Source organism: Zalophus californianus, chromosome 2 (genome assembly GCF_009762305.2).
Source record: "Zalophus californianus isolate mZalCal1 chromosome 2, mZalCal1.pri.v2, whole genome shotgun sequence".
Lineage (NCBI taxonomy): Eukaryota > Metazoa > Chordata > Mammalia > Carnivora > Otariidae > Zalophus > Zalophus californianus.
The window spans coordinates 131,924,306-131,943,808 of record NC_045596.1 but is presented as its reverse complement, the minus strand read 5'-3'; the positions used below and the strand labels follow the sequence as shown (position 1 = coordinate 131,943,808).

Here is a 19,503-nt window from a genome sequence, read left to right as displayed (position 1 = left end):
ATTTATTTATTTTGACAGAGAGAGACACAGCGAGAGAGGGAACACAAGCAGGGGGAGTAGAAGAGGGAGAAGCAGGCTTCCCGCTGAGCAGGGAGCCTGATGAGGGGCTTGATCCCAGGACCCTGGGATCATGACCTGAGCTGAAGGCAGACGCTTAATGACTGAGCCACCCACGTGCCCCTACAGTAGGTTTTAATATTTCATTAAATACATGAATAACATTCTGTTTTATGAGAAGGATATGGGACTGATATCTAGTGATATGGACTGTGGGCCAACATTTCATTTGCTTTCTTTCATTTAGGTCTTTAGGCAAACCCATGAGTTAGCAGACTTTCTTGTGCAGATGAGGCAGCTCAGACTTAAGAGAAATTATAGAACTGTCCCAGGGTCGTACAGTAGGGTACGAAGTGAGAGGCCTGAGTCTATCATGTGATGATTATGATCAAATATTAACTCATTCCATACTTTCTCCTTCACCCTTTTAGTGCAAATATAGGGTGCCATTTCTGGGTTCACTTCCTTTCACGAGATAAAGTAAATATTATGCTTGCCTGGATATCTGAAAGCTAAACTTAAGTACATTCATTTATAATTTTTTTTAAATGTTGCCCTTAGAAATGTAAATTGTAGGAAATGTGAAGTTCAATTTAACACAGACTCCTGCTCAAAACAGACTCTTTGGCATATTAAAAGCTCCTAATAATAGATTAAGTTAGCATTACATTAGCAAGTAAATATACCCCCTCACTTTTCTTATTTATACATTTTCTAAAACCTTGAGCTGTTTTTAAACTAAATTATATACTATATTTGTCATGACCGGGTATTGGAAGTGCTTTTATAAATGTTGCTGTAATATACTTTTTATGAAGAATGTATGGACCAATTTTCAGGGGAAAGAAGATTCTTAAAAAAACAAAAACAAAAATCAAAGCACACTGTATTACCTGAGAGTTTTATGTTCAACAGATATAGTTTAAAAAAAAAAAAACTCCTGTAAATGTAATGTTTAAAATACATACGAAGATATGTTCCACGTAAGTATAAACCATACTTCTGAATAAACTTCTCCACTTTACTTTAAGGGGATGGTTAGCATAGTGAATGTCTGGGTGGTCCAAGATTTCATGGGAGTGGATCAGTCTAGGGAGTAAGGGCCAGTAGCTTCATTTCTAATATTAACAACCTTACATTTGGCCATTGTTGTTGCTTTAATTGTCCCAGATCTAATAAGCAGTTGAGGTGTGATGTGCTTCAAGATTACCTTGGGACATTTTTCCTGAATAGCAATGAAAGAGAATCACTACTAACCCCCCTCCCCCACAGCCAGCCAGCCCCCCTGTGATTGTCAAGTGTCCAGAGGCATAAGCACTGACCAAAGAGGTTAATGTGATCCGAGGCAACTTCAGCCTTCATGGATCTCTGCCTATAATTTAAGTGTTCTTCTCACTAGAAATGTAATACTCTTTGTCCTGTAGCTTAGAAGCATCCTTAACAATCTTTTTATTGTCCCTGTGAGGTTATCTTTTCAGAAGCCCTACATAGTCTTGGGAAGATAATCCAAAAATGTTTTAATAACAGGAAATATTTGCCATTTTACCCAGAATACAAAAGAGTTCATGTGTATTGGGGAGCTGAGTCATACATCTGGTTTCAAGTTCTAAAGGTCAGAATTCTGAGGCTGTCACATCCTTTGTTTTCACAATTCTTGTCAATTTTGTCTATTCAGAACAACTCTGCTGCATTCCACACTTAGCACCCCCTTCCCCATAGGTAGCTGAGAAAGCCTTAAAATACAGTTAAGGCATTACTGGGCAGGGAAATTAGAACCAGTAATAAGGTGATAAGTGTAAAGAAGTGAGGCTGAATTTCATGTATAATAAAAATATAAACCCAGATTCTTAATTGTGGTCTTTATTATAGGGAGTCTCAGCCTTGTAATGGGATCTCAGTTTTGTTTGCACCTTTTGTGACTATTGTGGTAGTATCTTATTTAAATAAAATTTCTTTTAAGGTAAATGTAAACAATTTACTTGCTGTGTTGCCCCCACCCCATCTAATAATAGGATTTCCTGTTCTACAAATCCTTCATTGATCAAGCTTAAATGTCTTTGGGGCGCCTGGGTGGCTCAGTCGTTAAGCGTCTGCCCAGGGTCCTGGGATGGAGCCCCGCATCCAGCTCCCTGCTCAGCGGGAAGCCTGCTTCTCCCTCTCCCAGTCCCCCTGCTTGTGTTCCCTCTCTCGCTGTGTCTCTCTCTGTCAAATAAATAAATAAAATCTTTAAAAAAAAAAAAGCTTAAATGTCTTTTGGCAACTTCATTCATCCACTTTAGATACCTTAAGTTCAGCTCTTCAGAAATCCTGTCCGTTCCCCAATTTTGATGATTTTGCCACAATTTTGTACATGCTCTTTCTTAGTGCCTGAAATTCTTTTTCCACTTGTCTGCCTAAAAAAGTCCTACAGCAATAGGGGTAAACTGTATGGAAGAGTTTTAGTTGAAGCTGCTTTTGCACAAGATTCTTTCTTAAAATGCAATTTTTCTTCAAGTGCTATTTTAGGAAATATGTACATCCAGTATATGTTAAGTTGGCCAGTATTCACAGAGAAGCATATACTGGTGAGGTAAAAATATGTACATCCAGTATATGTTAAGTTGGCCAGTATTCACAGAGAAGCATATACTGGTGAGGTAAAAAAAGCATATACTGTGCTTTCAGGAGGTTGGAAATGTGAATCTAATGACAAATGAATTCAGTTAGTAACCAAGTTCATTTAGTTTCAATCCAAAATCAAATGACAACCATTTGGTGTTCTCGCATCTGGCATGTTACCATCTGTGAACCCAGAGTTTTTTCAACATTTCTACTTGTGTGGGCCTTCTGAACAGGGCTGTGCACTTCTTAGGACACTGCGAGTTTGGGCCTGTCAACACAGATATCTTGAAAGAGCCATTGGAAAGTAGGAGAGGTCACTTGATGTGAAATGAAGTTTTAAAAATGTTATCAACCATTCCTAATATCCATAAGTCACTGCAGGATAAATAACCAGGGAATATTTTCTATTCTCCTTTGCATAAAGGATGAGCACTAGCTCCCCCCCTTTTTTCTTTTCTTTCTTTCTTTCTTTCTTAGCTGACCTAAGTTAACCTTTATTGAACATTAATCATTCATTGTGGGAGGGGAGGAGGGGGTGAGGAAAGATTGTGTCTCTTTGGATAATTCTTTTGTCTTTTTATGCTTTCCAGAAGGCTGGAAGAATCAGAATTATATGTGGAGATGCCATGAGGCAAATCAGTTTTTATTTTTCTATCTGGAGAGTAGTTCTATACTGATCTTTTTTGCAATGAAAAATTGATTTTATTTACTGTAAAATTATTTTTATAAGATGCTACTTACTTTTCCCCCCTTTATTTACTTCTTCTTCTCCATCAACTGGTATCTTACCTAGATGGCTTGGGACATAGAATGTATAATATTTTCATACTTGCTAAGGTTTGAACAGACAATGATGAATTTTTTTTGGAAGTACTTTTCCCCCCTTTATTTACTTCTTCTTCTCCATCAACTGGTATCTTACCTAGATGGCTTGGGACATAGAATGTATAATATTTTCATACTTGCTAAGGTTTGAACAGACAATGATGAATTTTTTTTGGAAGTACGCAGGTATTTACGTATTAGGTTAGGACATTATTTACATAGTATTTTTATTTTTATTCAGTCATTTTACAAAGGGTTGACTGAGGGGCCCCTGAGTGGCTCAGATGGTTGGGCGTCTGCCTTTGGCTCAGGTCATGATCCCAGGTTTCTGGGATCAAGCCCCACATCGGGCTCCTAGCTTGGAGGGGAGCCTGCTTCTCCCTCTCCCTCTGTCTCTCCCCCTGCTCATGCTCTCTCTCTCTCTCTCTCTCTATATATCTTTGTGTCTCGAATGAATAAACAAAATCTTAAAAAAAAAAAAAGGTTGACTGAGTTACATGTGTTAGCTTCTTGTTAGTTACCGTTTTGCACATTTTTTTTGAACTAAGATTTTCCAAATTGTGAGGGTCTATAATGCTGTCAGTATGGAGAGTCACTGCTTTCTTACCTGGTTTCTAGCCGACACTCCTAAATTTCCCCACATGGATTAATTTATTGCAATTTCTTCTACTCGTTCTTTAGTTTTGATAGAGTTCCTGCACATTTTTTTGCGTTTATCATTTCTTAGCCTTGTTGCGTTGTCTTATTTTGTTTAGCTCTAGCTCTCTTGTACACATGATCATGTATTGTTAGCATGACAATCCTCTTGAGAACCTCCATAGAGATAAACACTTGGTCCTTCTGTAATTATAAACTTTATTCTTATGACAAGCAAATGAGAGTGGAATATCTTGTAAGCAGTTTTTCACAAAGTCTTTTATGGCTAAATTATGTAGGAGCTGTGTATGAAAAAGTCTTCAAAGGCCACCATAAAAGGATGTTTATCATAGTCTTTAAAGAATGGCAACTAACTGAACTGATGGGTTTAAAATGAAGGCTATCTAATGCAATTCTTGTTCTTGGGGTTCTGAGTTCAGGCTCCATGTTGGGTGTAGACATTGCTTTAAAAAAATGAATGCTATCTAAAGAAATGAGTTTAGACGGGACCGGGTGAAATATCTCTTTGCAGTCTGTAAATTTGCCCATCCTTTCCACTGGCCATTAGTGGCTCAGCTGTCCTTCCCACGAGCTTGTCCCCTGGTTCTGTTTATTCTTCTGAACCTGTTTTATCTCCTTATCGAGCCCTGGTCTTTTCCTTTATACTGACTAGTTTATAATGCATGAGTTTTCAGCTTTTAAAGGTAAAGTTAGATAGATGGAAAGGGTGCTATTAAATGACTAAAGAAGGAAAAACATGACCAAAATGGACAGTAGAAGTGAGAAGTGAATTTCTAAGTGCAGAATGATTGCTCATGGTATATTAGTACAATGGAAAACAGCATTTTATAGAATTGAAGTGAAATGATAGCTTTTAAATTTTTTTTCTTAAACCCAAACAAATATATGTTTGGCATCATGGAAAGTGAATTATTTCCTTACGTGGAATACTCTAGTGAAGTATTTAATAAATCTGGTATTCTAGAAATATTTACCACCTATCCCATTCATGTATTTTATCATCTAGCAAATTGAACTGTTTAATGAACTCCAGAATTATCCTCCCTCCAATGTCTCATCTCTGTGGTTTTGTTCTTTAAGTCTCTCACTCTTGAAATGCATCCACTTCTAAAGTGTTTACTGGGCAAGTCCTACAAATCTGAAAAGGCCTTAAGCCTCTGCTTAAATGCTATTTTCCACTCAAAACCTTTTATGATTTTGCCAGGTGGAAATAATCTCTTTCTCCTGAGTTTCCATGGTTCTTTCTCTGTATCTCTCTTAGAACAATTACCACAGTCAGTCTTTAATCTGTAAGGGTTTGTAGACCCTGAGCCCTTAAAAATGAGGATTAATATATATTTTAAATTGCTTGCAGTTCTCAGCATAAGGCCCTAAGTATATTTTAAATTCAATAAATATTGAATGAATGCATGAGAGAATGAGTTGGCTGTGACTACTGAGGTATATTTTACTGTGATACAATAAAAGGTTATTGACAGATGTATTATTTGCAATGTAAAAGTCCATCTTTGGCATCCATTTCTTCTTTATGTATATTACTGCCCCTAATCTAATCTCTTGCCTTCCAGTGCTTTATATATGTAGATGATTTCCTTATATCTATCTCTGGTTCTGATGTTTCTCTGATTCCAAACTTGTGTATTTATCTATCTGCAGATATTTGATAGGCTTCTTAACTTTAGCTAAAAGAAACTTCACTTTTTCTCACAAATACACTTCTCACCTAGTCTTCTTCTTCATTGGTAAAAGGGACCACTGCCCCTACCATACAGAGACTTGCTAATGAAAAAGTATGAAGGATTCTTTCTTTTTTTAAGATTTTATTTATTTATTTGAGAGAGAGAGATAGCGAGAGAGTGCATGAGCAAAGGCGGAGAGAGAGAGAGAAGTAGGCTCCCCAGTGAGCAGGGAGCCGATGTGGAACTTGATCCCAGGACCCTGGGATCATGACCTGAGCTGAAGGCAGACGCTTAACCAACTGAGCCACCCAGGCGCCCCGAGGATTCTTGACCCCCCCCCCCCCCACTTTGTATTGCACATCCAGCTCATGAGCAGGTCAGCTTTCTTCGTATCTCCTGCCACTGTGGCGGTATGCTACATTTCTTGTATGCACTCCGGATCCCACTATTCATTTGCACCAGAGTAATCTTTTTAAAAATGTAGGTAAGTAAGATCCTGCCAAACCTGTGCTTCCCACATTTGTCTTCCCAGCATGATTAGCATAAACTCCAGGAATTTTATAGTGGCTTCAGAGTCCTTGGTTAATCTGGCCTTTATCTGCTTTTCTGACCTGATTTTACCTGTGTCCCTCTTTGCTCCATACATTCTATCCAGCTGACCTTTCATAAGTATGCCGAGCTTGATCTTGTTCTGCGAATTTCTTCTGAAGAAACCTTTAACCCCAAATCCTTCTCTCCATTTAGATTCCCTCGTCTCCGCCTCTGCCAGGAGCCTTCCTGCAGGCCCGCCCATATACTCTGCCTGCTTCATGGCACAGCTGCCTCTCAGGAGTAGCACCTGCTTTTCCGTGTCTGCGTGCTGTCTTTTCCCAAGTGAGCCTCCCTTTACTGCCCAGAAGGATGCAAGCACTGGGGAATCAACTCTCTCTCCCGCATCAGCTCTCTAACAAGGACTGATAGGATTTGGTGTATAAACCCCCCAGCTCCCCACCCCTCAGATGGGAAACTCAGAAGCATGGGTATGTTCATTGGGTCCCACAGTTTACCCAGTGGGATTAACTGAAGTTGCTCACAGTGTAGCTGTCCTGGTAAGGAGCCCTATAATGGGTACTTGATCTCCTTGGCTCAGTTCCCCCTTTCTACTGATGTTTCTCCACCACCCCCCAACTAAACTTTTTGCACCTAAATCCTTTCCCGAAGTCTACTTCTGGGGGAATCAGAACTCAGACACCTTCTGTGGCCACCAATAGACTCACCTCTCTGTCACATCACATCATTTCAATTCTCTGCATAGCACATATCACTATATCCACTATTTGGTAGTATTTTTCTTGTTACTTTAGATAAGGTTTATTTAATTTTTTTTTTCCTTCCTGCTGGAGTTTAAGAACTAGCAGGGTTTTTTTTGTGTTTTTTTGTTTGTTTTTTATACAATTATCTGTATGGTAGGGGCGGTGGTTGCATCCCCATTGCACTAAGAAGAAGGAAGATCAGGGGAGAAGTAGATTTGTGGGAAAAATGAAGAGTTTGTTTAGTTATGTTAAAATGAAGGTGTCTATCAGATATCTGTGGATAAGTTAAATATAAAAGTTTGGAATCAGGGACGTCTGGGTGGCCCAGTTGGTTAAGCATCAACACTTGGTTTCTGCTCATTTCAGGATCTCAGGATCCTGGGATGGAGCCCTGAGTTAGGCTCCATGCTCAGTGGGGACTCTGCTTGAGGATTTCTCTGCCCCTCCCCACCAACGTAAATGAATAAATCTTAAAAAAATTTGGGCATCAGAGAAAGATCAGAACTAGTTATATACCCACTTCAGTGTACCTAGCCACTAAAAGAATGCCTTATGTATCATATGAACTCAATAAATGACTGGTGAAGACATGGGTACTGATTTTACATGGAAAGAAAGGGCCTGAATTCAGGAGTGCAAATTGTAGGTGCAAACTGTTCAGCGGTTCATGAATAGACACTTGACTGCACGCTCCTGAAGTTTTGAACTTTTATGTGGACCAGCTTTGCAGAGAGAATAAAAAAATGGCTATTCGGTTGGCCAACATTTATTGAGTAGCTCTTCAGTGCATGTGAGGCTGGGCTGCTTGGCTGGGGTGGAGTATTCAGCGGCTCCTTGAAAGAATAATATTTCAAGGGCTGTAGCTAGGCGTGGGGGTTGCAACATTTCTTTTTAGGAATAAGCATCAGCATTTCCCCATTGCACATCTTTTCTTTCATTTTCCCTGCCCCACTGGCCAGCTGTCAGCATGCCCCATTGGTCTCTCCAACCCCCCCTCCCCCGCATCCAGCTTTGCTGCTTTTCTGTCCTGAATCTGTCTCCAGACCCTGAAGTGCAGAATCGCAAGAACCGATTTTTTTTTCTCAGCTCTTTGTCCTCTGTTTCTTGCATGTATTAGTAAATGAGGAATAAATATTTGCTGACTGATTAGATGTTATGTCTGTTGGAGTGTGGGTTTGTGTCACGTTGTCCTTTTTCAAGAACTAATACAGGTTATTTTAAAAGAATTAGTAGCAATTGTTGGTCATTCTAATGACATTGAATGGGATTCAGAAAAAGAATCTTTGCCTTTTTATTTCGTTTAAAAAGATGGCTTGAAGAAAATGGCCTTTGAGTTTTCTTTGAAACTACGTCTTTGTTTACTCACAAATTAATGGCTTTCTGTAGCATTTCTCTTTAGTGCTGGTAATTAAAAGTATTTAAAAATAATTAGTAACCACATCCAGTCCTGAGTTTCAAAGTCTCTTCACTGGATAAAATTGAATAGTGTGGTTATTTTCTTTTCATTGTTTTTGAGCTAGCTTTCTTCGCCATTTTTGTTGTTGTTGTTTGTTTTTGTTTTTGTTTTTTAAGGCTCACAGAGCATTGAGTTTGATTCATAGATTTAAAATAGTCCTCATTTAATTCTAGCTGGCAATATAACTAGTTCTAGCCTTTTTTTTTTTTTAAGATTTTATTTATTTGACAGAGAGAGAGAGATAGTGAGAGCAGGAACACAAGCACGGGGAATGGGAAAGGGAGAAGCAGGCTTCCCCTCCAAGCAGGGAGCCCGATGTGGGGCTCGATCCCAGGACCCTGGGATCATGACCTGAGCTGAAGGCAGACGCTTAACAACTGAGCCACCCAGGCGCCCAAGCCTTTTTTAATAGTATACTCTAATTGTGGGAGAATGTGAGCTATAGATAGGTATAATGAATAATTTTATCTTTTTATGAGTATATGTTAATTTTCCCCATAAACTTATACTTTCTATAAGGAAGAAATTAATTACTCTGTAATTCTTTTAGTTACATGACTTATTTCTAAAAACAACAAAATGCACATATTTTGTGACATTTTATTTGTTTATTTTTTTAGAGAGAGAGTGTGCGCAGGCACAAGCTAGCAGGTGGGTGGGGAGGGGCAGAGGCAGAGGGGGGACTCCTAAGCAGAGTCCTCACTGAGTGCAACGTCAGACAGGGGGCTGCGGGGGGCTTGATTTCCTGACCCCTGAGATCATGACCCTGAGATCATGACCTGAGCGGAAATCAAGAGTCAGACACTTAACTGACTGAGCCACCCACGTGCCCCAGTTTTGGGACATTTTAAACAAAGATTTTACAAAGTCAAAACAGATAGCAATGGTCTCTGGAATTTTATGTCTGGAATTTTCATTACTACAATTTGTAAGTCATTCTTAGGTGCTTTTATATGTAAAAACCTAGGAAATTTGAGCTCCTTTTGACATTTCATCATTAGCAAATACCATTCTTCAGGACTAACTTTCACTTAAACCATTATTAAGAAAAATACAATGGGTAGGCCTTGCTATTGGAGACATTTCCAATTATACTTTTTATACATTTATTGTGTACATTATGTATTACTTTTGTCAAACATTACTGGCATGAGTTAATATGATCTTTCTGTACTTTTTTGGTACCATCTGATTGTAACTTAATAACGAATATAATAACAATAAAACTGATGGTATTATAATAATTTATTACACCTTTATTGAACATTTGTATTTCCTTGATTCTGAGATGCTCAGTTTTTATAATTTTCCATTTGCTGAAGTTGTAATATCCTTATAATTGGAATACATTTAATGTCCTGGTTTTTCTTCAAAGCTGTGATGTGTCTTAAAGTCAGTGACATCACAGGCATATTAATTATATATAAAGATTAACCCTTTTAAAGCGTGACACATAATGATTTAAATCATATATATTTGAGATGGAAAAGACCTTAAGGTATCAAATGGTTCACTAATGCACAATTACTTATTTTACTGTTAAGGTAGCTGAAATCCAGAGAAATTAATAGAAGTATTGAAGGTCAAACATCTAATACGTTTATGAGTGGAATAAGGGGATTTCAGTAATAATGTTTATTATCTAATCCTTTAGGAATAATATGTTATTTTAACTATCCTTCTAGGTTAGTGGGAAAGCAGGAGATAGTATCATTTCTTTTATACCAGCTTCTATTAATGAGTGCTAAGACTAGAGCTGTGGCCTGATTGTGTTGTTCAATTCAGTGGCCACTATGCACATGTGGTTATGCAAATTTAAATGAATTAAAATTAAATTAAGTTTAAATTAAATTAAAAATTCATTTCCTCCATTGCTGTAGTCACTTTCAAGTCTATAATCACGAATGGCTAGTGCCTGTATTATTAGAGAGTACAGTTATTTCTATATCCCAGAAATTTCTTTTGGACAATGCTGGCTAACTGAAGAGAAATCTACAGTGGGATGATATCCCTAGGTCATCATCTTTGAAGCTTAAAAGCCATCTAGGAGAAATGAGTTTTTATTAAGACATAATGTAAATGGTGCACCTGGCTCAGTGAGTAGAACATGTACGTGAGTCTTGATCTCAGAGTCATAAGTTCAAGCCCCACATTGGGGGGAGTGTTTACTTAAAAAAAAAAAGGCAATGGGAATGAATTTCTGTCCATATCATGGGAAATTTGTCTTTGTTTATTTATTTTAACTTTGGTAGCAAAATATTTTTAACACCTAGAGGGAGGGGGTCATTAGAAAGGATTCTTCGTTTGCGGGAGATTGCTTCTCTTATGAGACATTTTTGCTGTCTTATATACTTAACTTCAGAAGGTTATATTTGCCTAGATGCATGGCTAGAGAGGCCTAGAAGCATATACTTGCCCTGAATCTCCTTTCTGTGGGTTTGCTTTGATAGCCTTTCCTTCCAGAAGGGGCGTGAAATCCCTGACATTCAGACCTGTCACTACATTAGAAACCAAAGGACACTGTTTCCAGAAGGCTGCTTGTAACATTTATTCTAAGATTGGAAAGAGGAGGTAAGCCTTCTGTAGCAATTTTCTGGAGAATAGAGTATTAATGTAGTGTTAACTGTATCTTCAAAGTTGTGCTCATAGTAGGTGCTCAGTAGATGCTTGAAAATGAAAAGGGATTAAAGGAAAGAATTAGATGATTTACGAAGGCTCCTTTAATGTCGATGTTGGAAATGATTCCGTAGTTGAACCACAGCTCTGGCATTAGTACACCGTGGTTTGTTAGCCCATTTAATAGCAATTTATTGCACTTCTGTTGTATGCTGGGCACCCTTAGGCAAGAAGGGCTTGCTGTTCAACTGCTCAGTTGATGATTCTTACATTGCTGAGGCTGACTGTACTGCCCTTGCATTCCTCCGCCCAGTCCTATGTAATGAAAGTCTTCTCCTCATTTCTTGGGAGTATCAGTACTGTACTTGCTTCCTCATGGGCTTTAATTTCAATCTGAGGCTATTAAAATTTTTTTTCCTCAGTGTTCTAATACTCCACCTGCCCTTTGAACTCTCACTCACTCCTGCGTTATCTTGTATTTGTCTGTTATTTAGGTTTCATTGAGTATGTCACTGCTTTAGCAAAACTTTCTACCTGCCTTCTCATTTATTTGTCCTCCTCTGGGCTTATCCCTTTTTTAGGTTCTCTCACTCACTCTTTAATATCTTTAATTCTTAACTATTTTGGGGGGAGTCTATTATGTGCCAGCCATTGTTCTTGGCCCTAAGAACGGAAAAGTTAATGACAAAGGTTGAATCCTTTCTAGAGTTTGCATTGTAGTGCAGGAGAAAGATAATAAACAAAAAGATACCACACACACACACACGCACACGCACACACACGCACACGCACACAAGAAAGAAAAAGAAAAATATGTCTTTAGATAATAATAGCTGCTTTGAGTAAAATAAAGCAAGATGAAAGAGGAGTATATGGGGGAAGGAGAAGGGGGTGGGAGGATGGGTTTAGACATGATGGGCAGGGGAGAGTGTCACATCTGGCTGGAGACATGGATGGTGAAAAGGAAGCAGCCGTACGCAAACAAAAGGCAAGAGTTTCTAGGCAGAGAGAACTGGAAGTATAGAGGCCCTGAATAGGGACCAGCCTGGCCTGTTAAAGGAGCAGCAAGGACGCCTGTGTGGCTGCAGGGGATCCAGTGAGGGACAAACCAGTTTGGGAGGTTGGCAGAGGGCCACATCGTGTCGAGCAGCCGTGTGGTTCTGATAAGGAGTTTGGATTGTAAGCTAACAGGGATGAGACACCTTTGCAAGCTTTTACCGGGAAATGTAATGACCTGATTTATTTTTTGAAAAAGTCATCTGGCTTCTGTGTGAAGAGTAGAAAATGGGTGGGCAGGAGCAAAACCAGAGAGTAGAGTGGGCAGGTAGGAAACCACCGAGTAATTCAGGTAGGAGAAGGCGACTCCTCTACAAAGGCAGCGGTAAGGGTGGGTGGGATTGCTTGGCATTTTTCTCACTTCCGGAATGATTGTGATGTGACCTTCTCATGTTCTCATACTTTCTCCCTTGTTCTTCTTTCTTGACCCAACTTCCCAGCGCTCCCCTTCTTCCCAGGTGTTTCCATTGGCCCATGCACAACAGCTCCTCCCCAGCGCTGTTCCAATAGACTCCGGCTCTTTCACCTTCATCCTCTTTTAAAAACGTTTCCTCCACCTTCTTCCATTAAGTGGCTCACTTCTGTTGCAACTCATTCTCCCACATCTCTGCATGAAAACGTGGAGCCATGGTCATGAGTTTCCAAGGACACTTCCTACTTTATTCAAAATCATGAGTCTTTTGAGGTTCGTGCCATTTCATCATACATGGTATACATATGATGTCATTCATCATACTGGCACTTAGTCACACATGTGTTATTTATCTGCTACTTCTTTATATTTGTAGTATATTGAAATTTCTAGAAGAATGAACCTGGGTACATTTTGTTCAGTGTTGTCTTGTCAATGCCTATTTTATTATTTGGATATGTTAGGCACTGAACGAATAATGAATGGATATTATAGATTGGAGGTGGGGGTGAAACAGATTCTGTCCTTCAAAATTCACTACCTGTGGACAATATTTAACTGAATGCACACTTTGTACAGGAACTGAACAGGAAACCAGGGACACACACACCACCACCAAAACAGTGAATCTGTGGGAGATAGGTCCAACAACCCTGTGGGTGCCTCTCCTCTGGGCACCCTTATAATACATTTTGTAATAGCCCTCATTGTAGTGATTGTCATTTTTTAGTGTCTCACTAGGCGGAAGCCCCTGAGGGCCAGGCCTGGGCCATGTCCAGCACAGTGGTCTCCACACCTAGGATTGCCAATTAGCAGTTTATTGCATCAGTTGGCAATTGTAACAGTTACATTGCTGTGAGTATAAAGACATGTACATGCGTGTGTGTGTGTGTGTGTGTGTGTGTGTGTGTGTGTGTGTGTGTGTGTGTGAAGAGAGTTTCTGGGGAGAGCAGAATTTTGAGGTAACAGCTTATGTGTCAGAGAAAAATTAGAAATATGAACCAAGGCAACTCAAATCAGTAGAAATAGTTATCTGGATTTCTTTTAATAACAGAGTTCCCTAACAGGCTTATAAGTGGCAGGTTGAGAGTATTTTTCTTAAATTACTTTTTTTTTTTTTTTTGTAATAAGCTTCCAAAGATGAGTAGTAGAGAGAAAAGAATATTGAAATAAGAATCAGGAGAGTTGTCAGTAAAAAGCTGTAAGACATTGGCAGGTGCTTTTTTGGAAATCACTTTCCTCTTTGATAAAAATGGAGGGACTGAACTAGATGACCTCTGAAGACTCTTCCAGCTCTGTTATTTCCTGATCTTTCATCATAGAGGTCCGATTAGTTTACTTTGCCATTTTAAGTTTAAAAATTCAGGCATCCCACTGGAAACGTCTTTCTGTCCCCTGGCTTGATCACCAAGGGGGAAAGCCTTCTAGTTCAGTGTTTGTCTCTTCTTTTTCTTTCCTTTCTCTTTTCTTTTCTTTCCTTCCTCTTCTTTTTCTTTTTTCCTTTCCTTTCCTTTCCTTTCCTTTCCTTTCCTTTCCTTTCCTTCTCCTTCTTTCCTTCCTTCTCTTTTCTTTCCTCCTTCCTCCCTTTCTTCTTACTTCCTCCCTTTCCTCCTGCTTCTCCCTCCCTCCTCTTCTTTTTCAAAAGTCATACTTACCCACCAAATTCTCCAGACTTCTAGGATTACATTCCTTTAACACCCAAAATACCCCCATCCCATTTATTATGGGCAGCTCAGCATCACTCTCAGTATTTTTGAGGTTAGGGTCTGAGGATGTATTCTCTGGATATCTGTTCTGAACATGTGCTTGCAGCTCAATTGCATTCTCGATCACCACTCCGGTCAGCCTTGCCGTCACACCTTCTGCAGCTTTGCCGCACATCTGGGACAGCTCCTCTCTTCTTCACTAGCCCAAAGTTGTTATGTATTACAGACTTTAATTGCAGCCTTGGGGATAAGTAAAGAACGCAGACTCAGCATGGTTAAGGGAAGAAAACAACTTAAAATTGCTAAGGAATTTTAAAATTTCTGCTCTTCACATGGTGATTATCTTATTGGTTGTCTTGTTCCATAGGCCCAGCTTCCAGTTATGTTCTTGGTGTTTGAGGGGCCCATTCTCTATTTTCATGCATCTTCTATCTCACTTCTGTCTCCCCAGGTTACAAATTTTTGTTATTTTGTTATGCAGAGAAATTTAACTCTCATTCTCTAACCTCTAGACTCCAACATACCTTGGCATGTACAGTTTGTTATATTTTCCCAAACAAAAGAACCATCTACCAGACCATACACTGTTAGAACCAGAAAAAGAGTAGGAAAAGGTTTGCAGTTACAGTTTGATTTAAGTTGGGCCAGAGCAAATTCTTAGGCAGAACTGTTCCCCACTCACAGGACAAACTACAGGGTGTGTGTGTGTGTGTGTGTGTGTGTGTGCACGCGAGTGTGTGAGTTTTCCCTTCCTTTTTAATCTTTTCTAAAGCAGAATTTACTTATACTACTAAAATACAAATACTTTCTCAGATCATTTGATTTTTCTTTTAACTGGGGAAGTCTGCTGATTTAAGCAAATTTAACAATTATCTTGAAGCTAAAGACATTTTTTCTTGAGCTAGTGACAAAGTTTGGAGTGCATGCAGAATTTGGAGTCAGACTCTTCTGTATTCAAACTCCCATCTACCATTTTTAGTTATTTGATCTGTATCCTCAATGTTTCCATCTGTAGAAACAGTGATAATGCTATCCATCTCACAAAATTGTTCCGGAGACTGAATGAGACCATGTTTAGGCAGAGGCCTACTTTCCTAACATATTGTTAGATACATTAAAATTTTTAAACAGAAAAGTTGATCTTAGACTTATATATTAGTAAGAACAGTTATGTTTTTAAAGAGCTAAGATAATTTGAAATTCCAGTAAAGTTTCATACAGGTAACCATGTCCAAATTAATACTGCCTGGTCACGGGGCGCCTGGGTGGCTCAGTTGGTTAAGCGACTGCCTTCGGCTCAGGTCATGATCCTGGAGTCCCGGGATCGAGTCCCACATCGGGCTCCCTACTCAGCGGGGAGTCTGCTTCTCCCTCTGACCCTCTTCCCTCTCGTGCTCTCTATCTCTCATTCTCTCTCTCTCAAATAAATAAATAAAATCTTTAAAAAAAAAAAATACTGCCTGGTCACTCTTCAGATGGCTATAGGAAGTTACAGGGGACTGTAATTGGTTTCAGGTGGACATGGCTTCTCTGTGCCCATTATCTACTGGGGGTCTAATGATATTGTGGGGGGCCTTCTCTCTGATCCCCAGCTTCTCTTCTTATCCTCTGTCCTTCCTACTAAGGACAGAGGCCAGGGAGGTAGCTCCTTGAGGGTGATTTGCAGTCTGTTAAGCTGGATCCCAGGGGAGGAGGAAGACAAAGAGGAACAGAATGGGCAGCGTGTGAGGAAGTGGAACCAGGCCATCACTGGGACTGTTTCCTTCTCTGGAATGACTCTCTCTCTTCAGTTGGGGTTTCAAAAAACTTCTACATAAGCTCTTTGGATTGGTCCATTTTCCATACCCGCAGTTTCCCTACTCAGATTAAAATGATGAAATGTGGGGGTCATTTAAGAAAGTGAGTGATTACCTCTGGATAGAAAGAAGGACATGTACTTTTCTCTATTGAATTGTTAGCTTTTTAAATTTGTAATAAGTGAGACAATATGATTGTTAAAGCAGGACTGCTTTAAAAGATAATGCTTTGCTTTACTTTTTTAGATGTCCTGACATAAAAAAAGAAAAAAGTTTAAACTGTATACTTTACTCATTCAAAAGCTTACATTGTCTATATCAGATTGGATGTGTATTTGGAAACAAGTGAACATTTTTATAGGTCTGAAAGAAGGCACTTAATAAATATCATTGGAAACATGTTCATACTTGTGAAGTCATTGTAAAATCACTTTTCTTTTTGGCCATACCTTTATTACCATACAACTTAATTGGTCCAATATCAAAAAATGTTTTAAAATGTACATTCGAGGAAATTTCTTTTAGGAAGTTTGGTAATGTCTTTTTTGATAACTTTATGAATTTTACTTTTCAAGGATGTTCAGTATAACAAATTAGTTTAGAAATACTCAATAATTATCTAAGGCACATGATCTATAGATATAACCTTTCTAATTCTTATTTTCTTCTTTATTTTTCCTAAATGGACATATATGCTCTTGAACTCCCTATTTATTGCATATCTGTAGTGTTAAAAAGATTATAATTTCTTTTTTTTTAAAGATTTTTATTTATATGAGAGAGAAATTGAGAGGATGAGTGGAAGGAGGGGCAGAGGGAGAAGCAGACTCCCTGCTGAGCAGGAAGCCCCACAGGGGACCAGATCCCAGGATCCTGGGATCATGACTTGAGCTGAAGGCAGAAACTTAACCAACGGAGCCACACAGGCACCCCACAATTATAATTTCTTAGAGTAGATTCTTCAAGAATAGTTATTTCTAAGGAGAAACAACTTTAAGAATAACCAAATTTAAAAATGCCTCTGAGACAAAAAATAATAAAGTGTATTAAATTATGCCTTAAAGGTGATGTGGCCTAAGTGTTTGGTTTATTTGGCAATGTCAACTTTGTACACTAGATTAGTACTGAAAAAAGTAAATGCCCTTAAGCAGGCATCTAAAATTTAAAAAGCTTTTTTTTCCTCTCATTAATGGACTTTAATTAGATGGGAAAAAATTAAAACTTTTCCAAATGTTGGAACAGACAGATGGTTTGAAGTGTGGATCTATTTGAGAATCTAATGAAAACAAAAAAGTATTATTTACAGTACATGCAGAATTTTTTTAACCTTCTGGAATTTTTGAAAAGCTAAAAACTCCATATACAAGCAAAATATTCCATTGAGTTTAACTCATGTCAATTAGGTGAGTTAAAGATGGATTAACTTAATTTGTTCAAGATTTTCCCAAATAAATATTTCAAAAGACATATTTTACAACCCCACTTAGGAGATATTTTTATATCTATTTTTTTAATATGTAAGTGAAAGATCAGACTCAAGGCTAGAAATAGAACTCTACCTCCTATTTAAATTTTAGCATTGTTGTTACGCAAATGTGATGGCATTAAGATAATTCAAAGGTGGTTTTCAAATTCTATTTACTGGAACCTCTCCTGCAGTGCTGATGTTTCAGCCTGGGTGTGGAGAGAGAATTCCACAACTTTCTTTTGTGTCTATAATTGTTTTATTGTGTAGTAAGTGTGAGGCTTGTTTGTTTTTCCTGGATATTTTTCTTTTATTATGTTATGTTAGTCACCATACTCTACATCATTAGTTTTTGATGAATTGTTCAATGGTTCGTTATTTGCGTATAAGACTCAGTGCTTATTGCAACACGTGCCCTCCTTAATACCCATCACCGGGCTACCCCATCCCATGACCCCCCTCCCCTCTAAAACCCTCAGTTTGTTTCCCGGAGTCCATAGTCTCTCATGGTTCATTTCCCCTCCAATTTCCCCCCCTTCGTTTTCCCTTCCTTCTCCTAATGTTCTCCATGCAATTCCTTATGTTCCACATATGAGTGAAACCATATGATAATTGACTTTTTCTGCCTGACTTATTTCACTTAGCATAATCCCCTCCAGTTCCAACCATTTCGATGCAAATGGTGGGTATTCATCCTTTCTGATGGCTGAGTAATATTCCATTTTATAAAGGCTTTTTGTGTGCCTGAGTATTATAGTAGCACGGGGTAGAGACTTGATAGCAGGTCTCCTTGAGCTTTGCCAGTCTGCAGTCCAAAGTCTCAACCTTGATGAAGCCTAGATGTTCAAACTAAATTTTAAAAAATTAGGAGAAGGTCGTTTCCCATGTGCTGATGTATACAGGCATTGGCTAATTAGATACTTTTTTGGGGGAAGGGCAGTAGTCTCAGTGCTTGTTGATATATTTTATGAAATGATGATAAGAATAATTGGTAATTTTTAAAAAGTAAACTAAAATGGCAGCAACCCCATACTAATACCAAATGAATGAGTTAAAATGTATTGAGCTGCAAACTGTGAATATACGAAAACTATTGAATTATACACTTCGTGTGGGTGAATTGGATGGTTGCAAGTTGTATCTTAATAAAGCTGTTCCAAAAAATAAATTCTTGACTCTTGAGCTCTAGATGGCCTGTGGCTTAGCTGGAAGGTGGAAATAGGAACTGGACTTGGGACATGGTTTTTTTGTTTGTTTGCTTTTGTTTGTTTTAAGATTTTATTTATTTATTTGACAGAGACATAGCGAGAGAGGGAACACAAGAAGGGGGGGGTGGGAGAGAGAAAAGCAGGCTTCCCGCCAAGCAGGGAGCCCGAAGTGGGGCTGGATCCCAGGACCACGACCCGAGCCACCCAGGCGCCCCAGAAAAAGTGCTCAGCATAGCTCCGCATCAGGGACATGTTTGATATGTAAATGCTAGTAGATGCCCAGGATATCTGTGCAGTCTTTCAGGATCTCCTTTACTCTTTTAAGAAGAGGGGTGACAAAGGAGACTAGCTTTTAAGAGGCAGATTTTTTTTAACCTAAACTTTACCTTTGGGTTTTTTTGTTAGTGGGTCTTGGGAGCAACTTCCCAGCTGTAAACCTGCATCTAAAATGTAAGCGTGGATGTGGGTTCTGTCTCAAAAGACTGTAGTCTTAAAAAATGAAGGGAAAATATCTCTTAATGTTTTTTTTTCTTTTCCCCCTCCAGCTCTTTTAGCAGCATTTTTTATTTTAGTTTATAATTAAAACAAAATTACTTGTAGACTATGTGGCATCCTACTGTGTAGGACACGAAAAATCTGAATACCCCCAACGTAGAGAAAAATTTAAACCTATGATA

At 38.7% G+C, this 19,503-nt stretch overlaps 1 protein-coding gene and 1 pseudogene across 7 annotated transcripts in view; one reads left to right on the top strand and one right to left on the bottom strand.

Annotated features, from left to right (window-relative positions):
* Positions 1–14,532, bottom strand: part of LOC113924469 — a 30,005-nt pseudogene extending 15,473 nt beyond the window's left edge.
* PDGFC (platelet derived growth factor C) overlaps positions 1–19,503 on the top strand; it is a 202,505-nt gene that overhangs the window by 42,384 nt on the left and 140,618 nt on the right. The window lies entirely within an intron of this gene.